The sequence below is a fragment of the Gadus chalcogrammus genome, chromosome 22 (genome assembly GCF_026213295.1).
Source record: "Gadus chalcogrammus isolate NIFS_2021 chromosome 22, NIFS_Gcha_1.0, whole genome shotgun sequence".
NCBI lineage: Eukaryota > Metazoa > Chordata > Actinopteri > Gadiformes > Gadidae > Gadus > Gadus chalcogrammus.
The window spans coordinates 4615140-4632149 of record NC_079433.1 but is presented as its reverse complement, the minus strand read 5'-3'; the positions used below and the strand labels follow the sequence as shown (position 1 = coordinate 4632149).

At 46.7% G+C, this 17010-nt stretch overlaps 1 pseudogene; it reads right to left on the bottom strand.

Moving 5' to 3' along the window:
- Nucleotides 1–2791: 2791 nt before the first annotated feature.
- Nucleotides 2792–16433, bottom strand: LOC130376199 (eyes absent homolog 3-like; annotated as a pseudogene).
- Nucleotides 16434–17010: the final 577 nt, after the last annotated feature.

The following is a 17010-nucleotide window of genomic DNA, read 5'->3' as shown; positions in this document are numbered from 1 at the left end:
TCCCCTTTTAATTAGGAGGGTGCTTCAACATCAATTCAACTCCAGCGTTTCTCTGTGTGGATCCTTTAAGGGAACAACACCACCTGCCATTATAACAATTCTTGCTGAACAAAGTTATATACAGAATGCAATGGACTATAGATAATTATCGTCGTCATGGGAACAGGGAGCATAGGAACCCCATTGGTGAGAATGTTTGGTCAAGAAGGGGTCACATGACACAGTATGCCATCAGAAAACTGCCATGAAGCCCCTGTACGCACGCACGCCTGTTTAATACAATACGCCCCCCTCCCCCCCAATACTGTTCACTGGGGTCACCAAAGGTCACTTAGGGGCCACACCAGGGGGCCGGTTCTACAGCCAAGTCCTCAGAATAGGTGGACAGGCCTCGTGCACAGGAAGTGGAATTCTGATGTAAGGGGGATTGCATTGTGGTGATGTGGTCTGAACAGAAGAAGAAACCATCCAGCATGGTGGACGTTTGCTAGAAGGGTGTTTACATTCGTCAGCACCCCCCAGAGGCAACAGCTAGTTCTAGAACAAACAGTGACACAGCGTTTTCTCCCTTCCACGTCTGACTCCTCCGCTCAGACACTAGGGACTGGGCGGCGGTCAGGGGGATTTTTGTCAGAAAGCATGCGCTGGGTACTATTTTTTTATCTCTTCATCGCAGTCTCAGGAAGTGTGAGTAGGGGAAGGCCGGTTGCTTCCATCGTCAGAGTCCAAGACCAGACCCGATCACACGTCACGTTGTGGTCACGGGGTCAGCGTCAGCCGAGCCAGTCCAGGGAACCAGGAAGTACCTTTGGAGAGGACCAGACCGATGGCGTCTTCGAAAAACGTCCATGAAAATGTTTATGTCCGACGGACCACAAGGAGTAACTGCATTGCAACGCTGAGATAAAACGAAAAAACGAAAAAACAACATGCATGCGTTCAAGCTTCGGAATGGGTGCAACGATGCGACCTCAGAACGTCGGCTTGGTTGGGGACTACCACTAGCCCCCCCCCCCCCCCCCCCCCACACCTTAAATCATCAGAGGAGCCAGGGTGGCGTTTCCTCAGGCGAGAGAGAGCGATGATGGGGAGTGAGTGTGTGAGACAGAGACAGAGACAGAGACAGAGACAGAGAGAGAGAGAGAGAGAGACATTGAGGGTGAGTGTGAGAGAGAGTCCCTCTTGGTGTGCCAGTCAGTGCCAGTTCCAGCTTGTTTGAGCGTTTAGCTGCCATACAGGTCAAGGGTCATCCATCCAGTCCCACCAAAGCGTCCAAACGTTGCCCTCCCCCCCCCAGCAAAACTCCAGGCTGAGGGCCGGGCCCGTTACCGCGGTAGTACGGAACAAAAAAAAAACGAAAACAACAAAAGAAAAACAAAAAGAGGAGATAAATGTTGTATAGTGGAGGTCGGTTGAGGGTTGGTGGGTGGGTGATTTGATAGGGGCGGGGGGAGGGCGGGAGGCATCTCCGCTGACCTCTGAACCCCTGTCGCCACCGTCTACAGGAAGTCCAGCTCCAGCGCCTGGTGCAGGGACACCAGGTCCCCGTGGGTGGAGATCCTCCAGAAAGGCATGTTGTGCTGAACGCAGACGGACAGAGGGACAGACAGACACAACAGGTCAAACCCTTGGTAACCAGGGAGCTGATGCTGTGGTCACCATGGAGATTATTTTGGTAGCGACCGTGGCGCTGTTGCTGTGGTAACCTTCGGGATTATTAATCTGCTGTGGTTACCACGTCACTTATGTTAGGGTATCCATGGGGATCATGGATTGATTGTGTCTTATCTATTTGCTGTAGGGCCGGTGGTCATGTTGTATCAACCGTGGCGCTGATGGTGTGGTTACCATGGGGATGACATTGTCGTTACCATGGTGATTATATTGAGGTAGCCATTGGTTGAAGTGTCCACATTGAACATGGTCTGTGATGCGTGTGGTTTAATTTGTTCCGAATTTTCCAGACCGATCAGAGATCGACACCATTATGATCACCATTATTGATTGATCATCGGGGGGCAGGAGGGGCGGGCGCTCCGGGCTCACCTGTTTGGCGGCAAACTCCTCGTCGCGGCCGTCCCCGATCACCACGTAGGTCACCTTCTTGCCGAAGCGCGAGACGATCCTCTCGAAGCAGCTCTCCTTCTCTAGGTGGAGAACCGCGACATAAGCTTTCCGCCTCCTCCGCCTCCACATAACGTACCACTGAAGGCCCGGGTCGCCGGGGCGGCTATCTTCTGAGTTAGCGCGCCTGCAGGGGGCGCTTTGGCAACGTCTTTCAAATTCCTCCCATATCATTAGAGCGTAGAGTCATATTGTCATATAGAGTCTAAATGGCCACACTTGCTGTCACACTTTTTTTTTAACTGGACGTCCATAACCACACCACACACCTGGACTGGAGAGTCATCTGTGAAAATTAGTCATACTTTCTCTTAAATTTAAGTGTATTTTAAGAGAATGACTAGTGACATAAAATACAAATTTAGTATTGTAAGAGTGGATGACTCCTACAATTGAATATTCCTCCCATTTATTACGTTAGTCTCTCTCTTTATATATCTAATTTTAAGAGAGAGTGACATTTTTGACTCACCCTCTAAACTCTGAACGTATTTTGGATGACGTGGTTCGGTGAAGTGGTCAATATGCTGCTCTGAAGAGAATAAAACCAAGTCGGTGTGATGCGAACATTACCAAAAAAGAGTTTGTTCCACCCACTATAGAATAACTGCTCAGCGACACCAAAAAAGACACACCGGAAACGAATGCGTGAGAGGTGCACGCCACTTCACACTACACGCCTCCACAGACCTATTTTGGTGCGCTGTAGATGGTGTCGATGGAGAAGACCCTCTCCCAGGCCGGAGAGCACAACCTTGGCCAGGCCGGCACCAGCTGGGTGGTGGTGACCAGAAGTGTTCAGACACTTCCCCCTGAGAAGGAGACACACACACCCACACACAGCACACACACACACACCACACCACACACACACACCACACACACACACAGGAGAACATGGTCCAAATAAAGTTAGTAAGATTACACACACACACACAACGTGTCCGCTAGAAAGAAACGGAACTGAAAGGGCAGTGTGATTGTGAATTAGCTTTTTTTTTTTTTTACACTGTACCGTCACATAACCACACACACGCACAACCACACACACACACACACACACACACACACACACACACACACACACACACACACACACACACACCACACACACACACCACACACCACACACACACACACACACACACACACACACACACACACACACACCTGGACTGGATCAGCAGCAGGACTTGAGGGCCGTGCTGAGCCAGGCGTCCGTCACGTTCTCGATCTCGGACTGAAGCCTCAGCAGAAGATCCCTCTTCATAGGACTCAGCAGGCCTGAGAGAGAGACAGACACACACGTTAAAGTCATAATAACAAACATATTAACTTCTCTTTAACTGATATGAACACTGCTATACTTCATAAACTGCCACGGATACACGCCAACTAGGCAGATCAGGAGCTGTCGCTGTCACAGTGTCACATGTCCCCTCTGATGTAAGGTAAAGAACGCCACGGTAAATAGTGGAGACGTGTCGTCGAATCAATATTATGTCCCGACTGTAAACTGTTCAAACATGGCTCGTCTGAACCCTTTGGCCCCCCTAGACTACATATACACAACAAGCTAGCTAGCAACAGTGCAATAACCAGCTAGCTAATGCTATAGCAAAATACCGGAATGCTACAACCAGCAAGAGTTTATCCTATGGGAAAACAACACAATGCTACAATCAGCTAGCTATGTGGTAAAAACTGACAAATTACAAACTTCATCTTATGATAAGAAACAACAGGATAATAGAACAGCTTCACAAATATATAATGCTTTAAGCCAGGCGATCCTTTAGCAAGAATAACACAATGCCATAAACAGCTAGGTGATGGCATTACAGAACTCTGTTCTGATAAACAACACAATACTAGAACAGTTTTCACAAATAAATAAAGCTGTAAGCCAGGTGATCCTTAGGCAATAACAACACAACGCTAAAACCAGCTGTGGCGTAGCGGTGTGATGCTAGCTCACCTCCGACGTTGGTCTTGTAGGCGTTGTAGATCTCCTTTAGCCGGCGGTAGCGGAAGGCTAGCTTGCGCATCCACTCCACGCCACCGGGGACGCCGGCGGGCCCGGAGCCCCCGCCCCCCCCGCTGGAGCCGCTGAAGCCGTCGGCCAGGAAGTTATAGTTACTGCGAGAGAGACAGAGACAAGAGACAAGAGACAGAGACAAGAGAGGGACACAGAGACGGAGACAGAGAGAGAGAGACAGACAGACAGACAGACAATGAGACAATGTGCAAAAGCTTCTGAGAAGAGCCAGTGTTAAATGGCTACATACTAATCTCATGTCTTTCAAGGCAAACGCTTCCCAGAGGACTCTGATAGACCAACCTGAGGTCCTGACCGTTGTCGTCGGACGCCACGTCTTCCACGTGGACCTGGTCACACTCCTGGAAGAGGAAGAGGAAGAACTTCGACTTCACAACACCATCAGGAGGTTAATACCACCTCCACACGCATCGACATTGCAACACCGTCAGGTCATGAGACTAGGTCGTCACCTAGTCTCATGACATTTTATTCCATTACAATATCAGGTTTGCATCATGTCCTGCGATAGTTTTATTTTCGGAGAATGTTCAACCCACACATTATTATGGATGAGCATGCATATAACAGGCCTTATAGACCATAGACATCGTCTATACGCAAACACAACAGAGATGACAGTCTGTCGTGGGCTTGTTCTCTACCTCCAGGTCGTTGAAGAACAGGTGTGTGTCGGCCAGTTCAAAGATCAGCTCCTCCATCTGAAGGCCCAGGTTCAGCACAGTGGCTGGGTCCTGCACGCACACGCACACGCACACACACACACACACACACACACACACACACACACACACACACAAGTATATTAACGTTAGAGGCCGGCATGGGTTCGAATCCGAACGGGGCCACCTATGAGGGCTGAGTGTAGCTTAAATGGGGGGTTATTTCATTTATTAACATTGTTTCGGTGAATGGGAGAATGAAGCTGGAAACCTGACCAATATCGGGCCAGAATTACAGTAAATGTAATACACGAAAAAATAACCCAAGTTATGCGATCAGTGAGCAGACACGAACCTTGCCGAACTTCTGTGCGAAGGAGCCGGTGAGAAGCGAGTGGAATATGATGATGGTCTCGTCAAGGTCCCACAGAAAGACCCGCTGGAAAAGACACACGTAGGAGACTTTAACAAACCGCACTCCTTCAACCAACAGCACTGCCAAAATACTAGCCTGTTAGCCTCGAAACAATAAAGGGCGGAAATTGTGTTTGGCTACCAATTATTTTTTATCTCGGCCACCATAACTTCTGGTTCCTAAAAAAAAAACCCAAGGGCAATCATGGATTAAATAGCAGTGGCTCAACTCGGTTAGTGTGCCATGGGGCCGCTCGATTATAGAAAGAAATCATAACCACGATTAATTTGATCAATCTTGAAATCACGATTGTTCACACGATTATTTGAGTTTGAAAGCATGACACATTTTTTCAGCATTTCTCTCCAAAAAAAAACAAAACACTTTGCAACTGAGAAATTTAAATCGCCCCTTAAAATTCGAATCATCGTACGGCCCTAGTGTGCCGACCCCTTGGCGACACCCCCTTTGTAGCGACCGCAGGTTCGAGTCCCGGCCGCGGGCCTACGCGACACGTCCCTCCCCAGGAGCCCGCGTGCGGCCACAGCCGGCCAGGCGCTCACCTCCAGGTCCGAGTCCGTGGAGGGGCATCCGTCGGGCTTCTTGGCCTTGCCTTTGGCCTTCCCCACAGAGTTCCTGCGGCCCGCGTCCTCCAGCTCCCGGGCCCCCGTGGGGAGGGCCAGCCCGGCCGGCAGGGCGATGCCCGGCGGGAGGTTCTCCTGCGGGGGGGCGTCTGAGGGACGGGGGGCCGGGGTTAGCGTGTTAGCGTCGTTCTGGAATCACGCTAACGGTCTGGGTGAGTTCGGGTCTAACTGATCCCACAATCGTTGCCATTTTTTCTTTATTTAGATCTAACTTTGTTAAAAGCATATAATTATAATAATAATTTCTGGTTTGGGCTGATCAACTGTATCAAAAATTGTTCTCTCCGGGTCAGTAGTAAGTAATCTGTGTAAACAAGCGGTGAGGAAGAGTTGAATTGCAACATTCCTTCTGCAGTCACTGCTAATACGATCCATGAATCACCATCTCTGAAAGTTATATTATAAATGAAAGTTCACTTAGGAATACCTCAACTAAAACGTAAATATTTCACTACAAGCTCACAAGTGACTCATCCCTTAACGGTGAATCAACAAATAACGAGAGTTGTTGCGAATTTCCCCATCTGCAAACAACAGGTGTCCTTAACGGTCGGAGGTTAACTCCTCTTCCTCCTCGGAAGGAGAAAGGGGGCGTGGCCATGCGGTCAGGTGACGTATTCACCGGTGTTGCTGGGCAGCCCGGCGGACACGGCGCTCTCCGACTTGACGGCCGGGTAGCCGGCCACGCCCGCTGCGTCCGTACCGTGACTGTCGCTGCTGGGCAGGCCGGGGGGCGCGTAGCCTGGCAGGGGCGCGTAGTACTGGGAGAACTGGGCCTGGGGTCCCAGCGAGGAGTAGCTGCTGAACTCCTGGAGGAGAGGACACACACACACACACACACACACACACACACACACACACACACACACACACACACACACACACACACACACACACACACACACACACACACACACACACACACACACACACACACACACACGGCATTTAGCAGACCCTTTTATCCAAACCGACTTACAATAAGTACATTTGCCATAAGAAGGAGAAACAATACTACAGCGCTGTCGGTACAGTAAGGATGTTCATAGAACCAAGTACTGACAATTGTTAGGTTAACCCAATCCCCGTACACAACAAAGATATCTAGGATAAAGTACTACACTGCTAAGTACTATTTTTAAGTGCAAGGTCGTGCAACATACAATAAGAGTGTGCAAGAGGGGTGTGGGGGGGGGGGGGGGGTAACCTCCAGTTAGGAGGAGGAAATCAAGTCGTCAACCTATTGTTGCGTGACCACGTTGAGTTTGATTGGTCAAGCTTGTACCAGGTGCCCGCCTCCCCTTCTCTCTCTCTCGTACCTGATTGGGCGCTGGGGCGGGGACAGTGCTGGCCGTGGTAGCGGGGATGTTGGAGTAAACGCTGGCCGTGGTGAAGCTTGAGCCTGCAGGACAGCAGCGACAACGCACTTAGCACACACTGCACCACAAGCGAACACCTACAGGCCCTCGCACGCAGACACACACACACACACACACACACACACACACACACACAAATACGCACACATCCACAGGCAAACACATTTTTAAGGGGTGACCCGTTACACACAAGGAGAGAGGCAGATAATGTCTGGGGTGTTTGATTCACAGCCACAAAAAGGTACTGGGTTCGATCTCCAAGGTTCGTGGCCTACCTGCAGGCATCCTTGAGGGAGAGTTCTAGTACTCCCTACAGGCTTCCTCATGACCTGTATCTGTATCTGGGGCGGATTAGTGTAATGGCTAGGGTCTTTTGACTACCTAGGGGCCTATGTCCACTAAAAGTAGTTTTCTGGGCAAGACAACTTTCTTGGGTTGTTTCCAATGAGGAGAGCGCATGTGTGGACGCCTTGACAAAATCACAGTGAGCGGCCCACAGTGTGTTGGCCTTAGTGAAGCAACTACGGGCGGTCAGGTTGAAAATCTCTGAGCTCTGTCACTAGTATTTTACCAGTGACCCAATCAAAAATCAACTGTCAAACTAACATTTAATTTTGTAAAAAAAAGAGTTTATGGACTCACATTATAGGCTTTACCAAAATCTTTTGATTTTGACTGTCATCGCTGCTCATCACTCACGGATGTTTGACAAGAAGTCATCGCTGCGATGCTGAGCTAGAAGCTAAAGAGCTAACATGGCTGGTTGTCATAGAAACAGTAAACAAAAGGACAGATGCAGCTGTTTTTTCTTAATGTTTTTTAACGCTACATCCCAGTCCTTTCAAGTGCCATGCAGCACATGTGTGCCAGAAAAACACCCTTACCTGCTCCTTAACGACATGCATCTTAACGTACTCGCAGTGGACGCTTTGGTTAAAATCATCTGCCTAAAGAGCGTAAAGAGATAACCAGTCTCCCCCTGGTGGTCGGTTGTGGTGGTGGTGGTTGTTATGATGTTTGGGAAAGCCGTGTTGTTACATGGAGGAGAAGGAGAAAGAGAAGGGAGGAGGAGGGTGAGATCGCGGCTTGCCTTGGCTGGGGTAGGAATAGTGAAGCTGGCCGGACTGCGTGGACGTGTATGCGCTGCTGAAGCTGAGAAACCCCGGCTGACCAACAGAGGGCGCCTCAGGCAGCCCTGTCTCTGTTTTTATGCCTGGCCACATAGCACCTGAAGAAGAGGAAGAAGAGGAGGAGGAAGAGGGCAGTGGGAGCGGATGGGAAAAAGGACCAGGAAGAGGGGATGAAGAGGTGGAGGAGGAGGAGGATTGAGGAGAAGGAAGAGGAGGAGTGGTGGTATTAGGAAAGATAAAACGAAAGCTTTTTTCAGTTCCAGGTGTGATGTTTTTGGTTTTTCCATATAAAAAGCAGAGATTAATGAATAAAATAAAAGCCGTCGAGTCTGCGTTTGCCAAAGCATCTGGTAGCACAGTTGGAGAAGCATGAGAGGCTGGGGGAGGTTTAGTAAGCAGACAATGGGTACATGAGTAGCAGTGTGGACATGAATACAGCAAAGAGGTGGGAACCAGCACTTGAGAGTCGAGGGGCAAGAACTGACCAAACGGTGGGAGCCCGTAGGTCTGGCCTGCCTGGGGGAAGGAGTACACGCTAGACTGGGCCAGGGGAGAGAACGCCGCCTGGTTGCCGTAGGAGGTCACTGCGGGGCTGAAGGAGAGCACAGACACATGTCAGGGATTAGCTGCTCCTGGATCATCTGCAAAGCCTAGTGTGTGTGGAGGGAAGGGCTGCCAGATGCTGCTCCCATGACGGCTACTTTTATTGCACTATATTTATTTGAATGACAATAAATATATATCGCCGTTTTCTTTATTTTAATGGGGAAATATCTGTCAGAATAGCGTTTATTTTATTTTATTTTATTTTATTAAAGGACCCCCATTAGCTTATGCCATAGCAGTTTGCTAATCTTCCTGGGGTCCACATAAAATCCACATTACAAGTAATACTATTAAGTGTATTAAAATACAGTTCATACATACACAACTATAATAACAGTATACATAATACATCACAAAAGTTCAGCAATTATTAATACAGTATAATAAATAACTAAAACAGTACAGTTTAAACTAGAATACTTGATAGTAATCCTAGACAACATGAATGAAAGCATACATTGTTCCTACAAATCAAATCATCAGATACAGCATGTATCTGATGAAGACATTGGGTACTCTTATTTGATTGCTTGGTTGCCAATGGCCTCTTGTTGAAGCAAAAAGAGCGTAAGTACTAACTAGAACTTACGTATAACTAATCCTACTAGTTCTATCTGCAATGTATCAGATAGGGCAATGCCTCTAACCATTCACATGGGGAATACACAAACAATATATTGCATACTACATTATTTACTTTTACTTTTGCTGGAGAGGAAGTCTAATTCTGGAGTAACACGTCAATGTTTACTGATGTTGGCAAACTTGAAGACTAAAGCTATTTATCAGGATAATAACAAAACCTTCCCGTGTTTATAATACTTAAGCAGCGTTATTGAGCTCATGTTTGCATCATTAGTTTACACTGGTTGATCTCTGTATCTTTAACGGCACATTCTGATCCCTTAACCTCAACAGAACAGGGTTAGGGTTAACAGCTTCGACAGCACCCTAAGCCTAGCTAATGAACAATCAGTGGTCATCAATTATGTGTGGACTGGTGTAGCAAAGTCGTTTAAGCACACCATCAATATTAATATTAATATAATTTATGTAGAAGACATGAAACTGCAAGGATGTTTGGCACAATATGTGTCGCATTAATAACTGGACTTATTGGCAGAGACTGCGGTAACAGTGATTCGTTCTTATATACATGCAGGTAAAAGATACCTACTTGTTGTCTTGGTACATCTGGGAGTATTCAGATACAACTGTGGTATCAGGGTCTTTGCACGGTCCGACTGAAGTCAAAATCGAAGGGTTACATTATCAGAAGGGCAGTATATCAAGGTGATCTGTACAGTGAAATACTTATAAAAAGCCAAGATAAATCTATTTACTACAAAAAGATAGAGTGGCGATATGATATAAAAAAAAAAGTGTTAATGGTAGGTTGGTTTATAATAAAATACAGAGACGCACAGGCAAAACATAAAGGCAAATCTACAATTCCCAGTTTAAAGGAAGGTCACATCATTTTGCATGGATGCAATGTCAGGTTTCCTGTTGTATATAAAGATTTGCTCCTACCAGAATGTGCATAGGAGTTCATGGGGTCACTGCATGCTTGCGGGGCTAAGGCACTCTGTTGGTCTGGTTGCCCTTGGTCGCGGACTATCAAGAAAGTGTGACATTATAATACGTTACATTATATTGTTACTGCACAGCCGACTCTGGCTTCTCTCCCTTCTGTCCATCCACTTGTAAGCCACTTAGGATAAAGAAAATCTGCTCATTACAAAGTGGAAATATCACAACAATCTTGAGCAGGTGCTTTCCAGAACTTTGATAAGATGAGCGTCATGTCTGCTGAGGAGGAACTATTCATTAGCAAAGGGTGTGTCATAGAATACAGAGAATGAAGGGTGAACAAAGACTGATTTGATGGAGAGCCATTACCTGCCGTCAAGGCCGGGTATGTGTTCTGGGGGCTGCCATCCTCAGCCAGGTTCCTGGAGGATAACCAGAGCGCTGCTAGTTTAGCTTCTACCTTATTTATATACATTACATTATATTTTAGATCTTTACCTTAAAATCAATTGTTACAGTTTTCTTCTATGGCCTTGGCACCATTCTCAAAATATACAGAATATTTTCAAAAGTCACGTGGAAACCTCCAAACCCCTGGGCAATTGTTCACAACAGATTTGAATTTGTCATTTTAAATTTTAAAATGTTGTTGTGTTTTGCAAATGAGGAGATACAATGATCGGGCAATTTGTGCAATTACTAATTGAACATATCTTTCTGATAAAACTGAAAAGTTGCTTCTCGGTTGAACGGTTGTACTCTCTATAATGTGTGTGAATTATTTCATCACATGCACATGACTCAGTCCAATAGTCATAATCTGCGGTATCTGCCTTAGCCATAATATACAAGTTATTTTGACTAATTTACCTAGAGCTTTGAAGACATTAACATGGATCAAGAAATGAAAAAAAAAAGGTAACCAAACAAGCAACGAATGGATACTTTACTTTACCTTATTCACAAAACCAGAGAATAGTTTGTCTTACCTTATTAACTTAATATTAACTGTAACAGCAACACCTTGGTCATTTATCTTAAATTAATCACTGCTCTGATGGTTAAGTTCTATCTTATTTAATAATATTAACTTGCTCTGCAGTTGATGACCTAACCACCAACCTGGTCTTATGCAAAGACTTACTTTGTGCAAACTATTGTTTACTCTAAACTTAGATACTAACAGATTGACCATTCCCTTCAGCTAATTAACTTACAGAGAGCTCTGCTAGTTTAGCTTCACCTTATTTTACCTTATTAACTATCTATTCCATTGATGACCTAACCACCAACCCTCTGAAACAAACAGTCTTATGCAAAGACTTATGTTTGTGCAAACCATTAGTTACTCTTAACCTAAAGTATAAATCTTTCCATAGAAAGCAGTTCACACAGAAAGCCGTGAAGCACCACTTACCGTGTTGCCTTCTCCAGTCTATCGTCCATATCAAGCTTGGCCTTCTTTGACTGAGGACGAATAAAAGCGGAAAGCAACGATATAATACGTCTCTATGTAATGGAGAGATGTGTTGTCATTGGGTACGGATTAAAACCTGTCCATTCAGAGCCAACAATGCCCAAACCAAATCCCCTGCCATCCTCCTTGCGTGGCCCCATTTTAAACACTACACCGTCCAAAACTATATGGATGGAAGATCGATATAGGAGGACCACGAGAACGCAGAGACCCTACACCCATCTGAGGCAGCATGCTTGCATACATGCATGTGAGCCAGCGTGTGTACCTGAGAGTTTTTGTTTGTGTATGTGCGAGTGTGAGTGTGTGTGTGTGTGTGTTTGAGAACATGCACGCTCACTCACACGCATGCATGAGTGCCTACGTCTAAGGGAGCAAGCGTTAATGCGTGTTCTCATATGTGTGAGTGAACATGAAGACGTGTGAGTGTGTGAGTAAGAGCATTGCCCCTTGTGTGTGCGGGTGTGTGTGTGTGACGTGTGTGTGTGTGTGTGTTAGTGTGCGTGTGCATGAGTGTGTGTTCACCGGCAGCTCGGTCAGCTCCGGCGGGCCGTCCATCTCTGCAGGGGGGTGAGCCGACATGGAGCCCCTGGTTCCTCCTACTGCTCTCTGGACCTGCGACCGCTGCCGTGACCCTGCTGCAACCCAGCACAACCAGCACAAGCACGGGGGAACACACACACCCGGTTAGGAGGAATGCAGGGGGTCGGCGCCTTAAGTACCCTGGCCCACGACCATGTCCACTCTCCCCCCCCCCCCCCCCCCCTTCTGCCTCTCTCCCCTCCTCTCCTCTCTCCCGCCACAACGTGGTGGTCCTCCCACTCCTGCCCTCCATCCCGTCGCTCCCCAGTAACCGATACAGAGGCGGTACAAAGGGGGAGGTGGTGAGGAGAAGGGGGGGGGGGGGGGGGGGGGGGGGGGAGAGCTCACATGGGGGGCCTCCTTACATGTGACCTAACCTACATTCGGCCAAACATGTCCTCCCTGCTCAGGTGCAAGCTGTCGTGTCACGGGTGCCCCGCGGGATAAGATCTAACCTGGTTTATTTGCTCGGCCGTCTCCGCTGGCCCTCGGGAGGCGCACATTGAGGGACATTTATATAACTGGCCCACGACGCGGGAAGAGCGCAGGAAAATAGGGCAAGTTCAAAAGGATCCTCATATTTCAGCCACTTTTTAACAGCTCACGTTCTGCCGCCGTGGTGGCGTGCCGGTGAGAGGGTTTTTGCAAGACCGCTCACGAGTGGACGGCCCACCGCGACCGGTTGCCTGACAAAAACAAACCAACGTTGGACCTTATTTTTTGGGGGGATTTGGGTCTGCGACGACCAAATGACTTCTTACGGCCGGGCGTTAATAGACATAAAGCGCTACTGGAGCACAGGGCCCCCAATACTTGAATAAAAATATATTGAATGCATGCTGCGTTCATGAAATGTGCGTCGAAACACGGGTTGCTGTGTTTCGCGGTGCAAAGGCGCCGATATTATGCACACTGCCGTGCAAGGATATTAATGTGCAGTTGAACTCTCTTGCTTTTACATTGTGGATTCGAAAGAAATCCATTATTTTACTGTTATAATCAATCTGAACGAATCCACTCCCAAATATGGAGATTAATTGTTAAAACTGAACGAGAGATTTTAATGGGGCGCAGCACATCAATACTGGGGCAAGTGCCCCAGTAAAAGGGGTCTAGCAACGCCCATTCGGCCAAGAACGTAGCCCTTTTTTGTAAATAATTAGTTGTTACCAATTAAACATTGCTCATTGTGCTTACAGCAGGGATTAGGCGTGCGGGGCCTGTTTACATGTGACCTAACCTACATTCGGCCAAACATGTCCTCCCGCGAGCATCAGGTGCTCAGGTGCAAGCTGTCGTGTCACGGGTGCCCCGCTGGATAAGATCTAACCTGGTTTCTTTGCGCGGCCGTCTCCGCTAGCCCTCGGAGGCGCACATTGAGGGGCATTTATATAACTGGCACACGACGCGGGGAGAGCGCAGGAAAATAGGGCAAGTGGGGAATTCAAAAGGATCCTCATATTTCAGGCACTTGTTAAAAGCTCACGTTCAGCCGCCACGGTGGCGTGCCGGTGAGAGGGTTTATGCAAGACGGCTCACGAGTGGACGGACAAAAACAAACCAACGTTGGTCCTTATTTTCGGCGATTTGGGTCTGCGACGCCCACCGCCCACATAACTTCTGACGGGCCAGGACCATAGTATTTTTTTGTGAACGATTTTTTTTAATAATCAGTTGTTAACAATTTGATGACATTGTTCATCAAAAATTGAAATGCCTTTTATTCAAATGTTACCAAAATTACTGTTGTACACCGAACAAATGTTCTCTTTATTCAAACGGACTTCTTAACGCCTCTCTCACATGAAAGTCCTACTGCTCCTGAGGAAATATTGACAAACACAAGTGTTTGCTTTAAAAAAAACTACATACAAATCACAGTGCCACACGACAATTAAATGCTGCATATAAATCAAAAGATTTATATGCAGCATTTAATTGAGCCATATCAATAAAAAAACATTAACAATTCATATAGGCTCGGCTCTGTATTTGAGAGAGAAAATTTAGAAACTTTAGAGCATTCTTTTGCAAATTATCTATCCTGACCATTTCACAAAAGGGATACGCATTTTCTTTTAAAACCAAGGGTATATGGCGTATTCACATATATTAGTTGACAGTGTCATTAATCAACCCATCTACTAAGTGCAGACTATCTACTTAGTGCACATAGATGCATATTCCAATTAGTTTTCTAATTCCGGTATGTATTTTGTATAATAGCTGTAAGTGACGTAGCATAAATAAGTTGTATTTCCTAATGCACACTAGCAGTATAGTATAAACTATCCAATGATAACAGCGTGTACTGTTCTCCTATGTTATGTTGTCTTTCACATAAGCTTTGCTAGCACTGCAACCAAAAAGCAGGATGGAATTCACATAAATATCTTAAAAGCCAAACAAAAATAAATCCAAAAAGCCAAGCAGCATGACTTCAACAGTGCTGTTCAAACGGCTGAAAAACGTGACAATGCCGGCCACCCACAGACAACCCATAACAAGAAGGCCTCGTTGCCACTAGTAACCGCGGTACTCCGGTGGCGTCACGGATCCTCGCGACAGAGCAATAGGGCTCCTGCCGCCGGAGGAGCCTCACCTCGACACCGGTCGCCCAGAGCCGCATCGACTGGCCCTCAGAACACCGCGGCTCTCAGAGTCGTTACACCGCAACCTGCATGTCCCGTAGCACGTAAGACGCCGTTCGCTCTGCTTGGATAACTTTTGGTCCGCATTTGCTAGCCAGTTATGGTCTCTTGTTTGTGCCTTGTTCCACATTAGCCTATATATACACACCAGTTTTCGCGGTCTTCGAGGTAACAACGGTTAGGTCTGAATGGTAACCGTGACGACCCGTTATATTTGCGTACGTTAATACACAGCACTTGGTTACAAAGAATCCACAATCGCCGTTATATGTTGCGCTTTATCTAAACCCTTTATCGCAAGATTTACATCGTTTAACGTTAGCACCGGTGTCGCTCTTCGGTCCGTCGACACCTGTGGTTTACGAACGAACATTTTAAGCCGTGTAAACATAACGTAGACGCTGTGACGGGGTTTACTCGTGCATCGGAGGGACACACGTTAGCGGGCTAGCCCTGGCCACATCCAGCAAATAGCCACCGCCAAGGGCAAGTTTATGATGGTCAAGTCCAGCCCAAAACCCTTTTCCTAGACAATCAGTGCTTCGTTACCTTTTGGAAGTGATACTACACTGTGTTCACGTATACACTACTAGCTTTGATACAATCGCCTGCATAAGCGGTGTGTCCCGTGTGTGTAATATTAACTTGCATTAAATGCCACCGACCCCAGAATACTATGGGGATTTCTAAGGCCCAAAGTCACACTATCCCTGCAATGTTTTATTTTCCACACTGCCAACAATGTGGTTTACAACATCACGATCGCACGTTTCGTATACCTCCCATACGGCTAATGTCTACGTAGGTTTAATAACGAGCAACATCGCAGGGCAGGCTGGGTTTTCCCCAATGGGAAACTTTTCGGTTCCAAGGTTTAGTCGGGATCAAGCAAAGGAGTGGCTACTGAAATAGCTCAGCAATATGTGAAGACACCATTATCTCACGTTAAACACTACAGAAACCCACCGGGGGAGAAGCCTAAGCAAAATGGTGAAAGTATCCGTAATCGAACTTACCATCAAGTGGGATAATCGCTGTGCCTTTTATAGAATCGTCTTCTATTCCATCCACACTGTCAAGCTTTGTCTGTTGTTAGGGATCACTATTTTGCAGGAAGTTTTCCTACTCGCTCGTCTGCGCATGCGCACACCCGCTCATGTGAACCCTCGGCGAGATGTGGTTCGACAGGTGTGTGCGATTTAGCAGCATTCCCTGACAGGTGAGAAAACGTATAAACTGAACTCCAGTTGTATTATCCAAACAGATGTACAGCCTCTATTTTAGCACTCAAACCCCTCCCTTCTTGGGTTAGAAGTTACGCTTCAATGACCATGTTTTGGTTGATCAATTTTATGTTTTTGTTGTGAATAATAAGTCAAGCCCCCGTCTATGGTGTATATCTTGTAGGGTTTATATGAAAGACGGCAAAATGTTATAATGGAAGATAGGACATGCAGAGGTTTAATTTACAAGATGATATGCCTTGTAGGCCTAGAAGTTTTAAGATAAGATAAGATAGTCCTTTATTAATCCCCCTTTGGAGAAGTATACAGGTGACCAGCAGTACAGTGGGAACATTTTTCCCACTGAAAATTCTTTCATGTCAAAGAAAAATCTGAAGCCAACGCGGTGAGTATTTTCATTAGATTTATTTTATTTATTAACCACTGCTGGAATAGGTAACAGATAAATATTATTTTCATGTAACATGGACAGTTACCCCAGGTGTACACAGTTGTGGTACAATA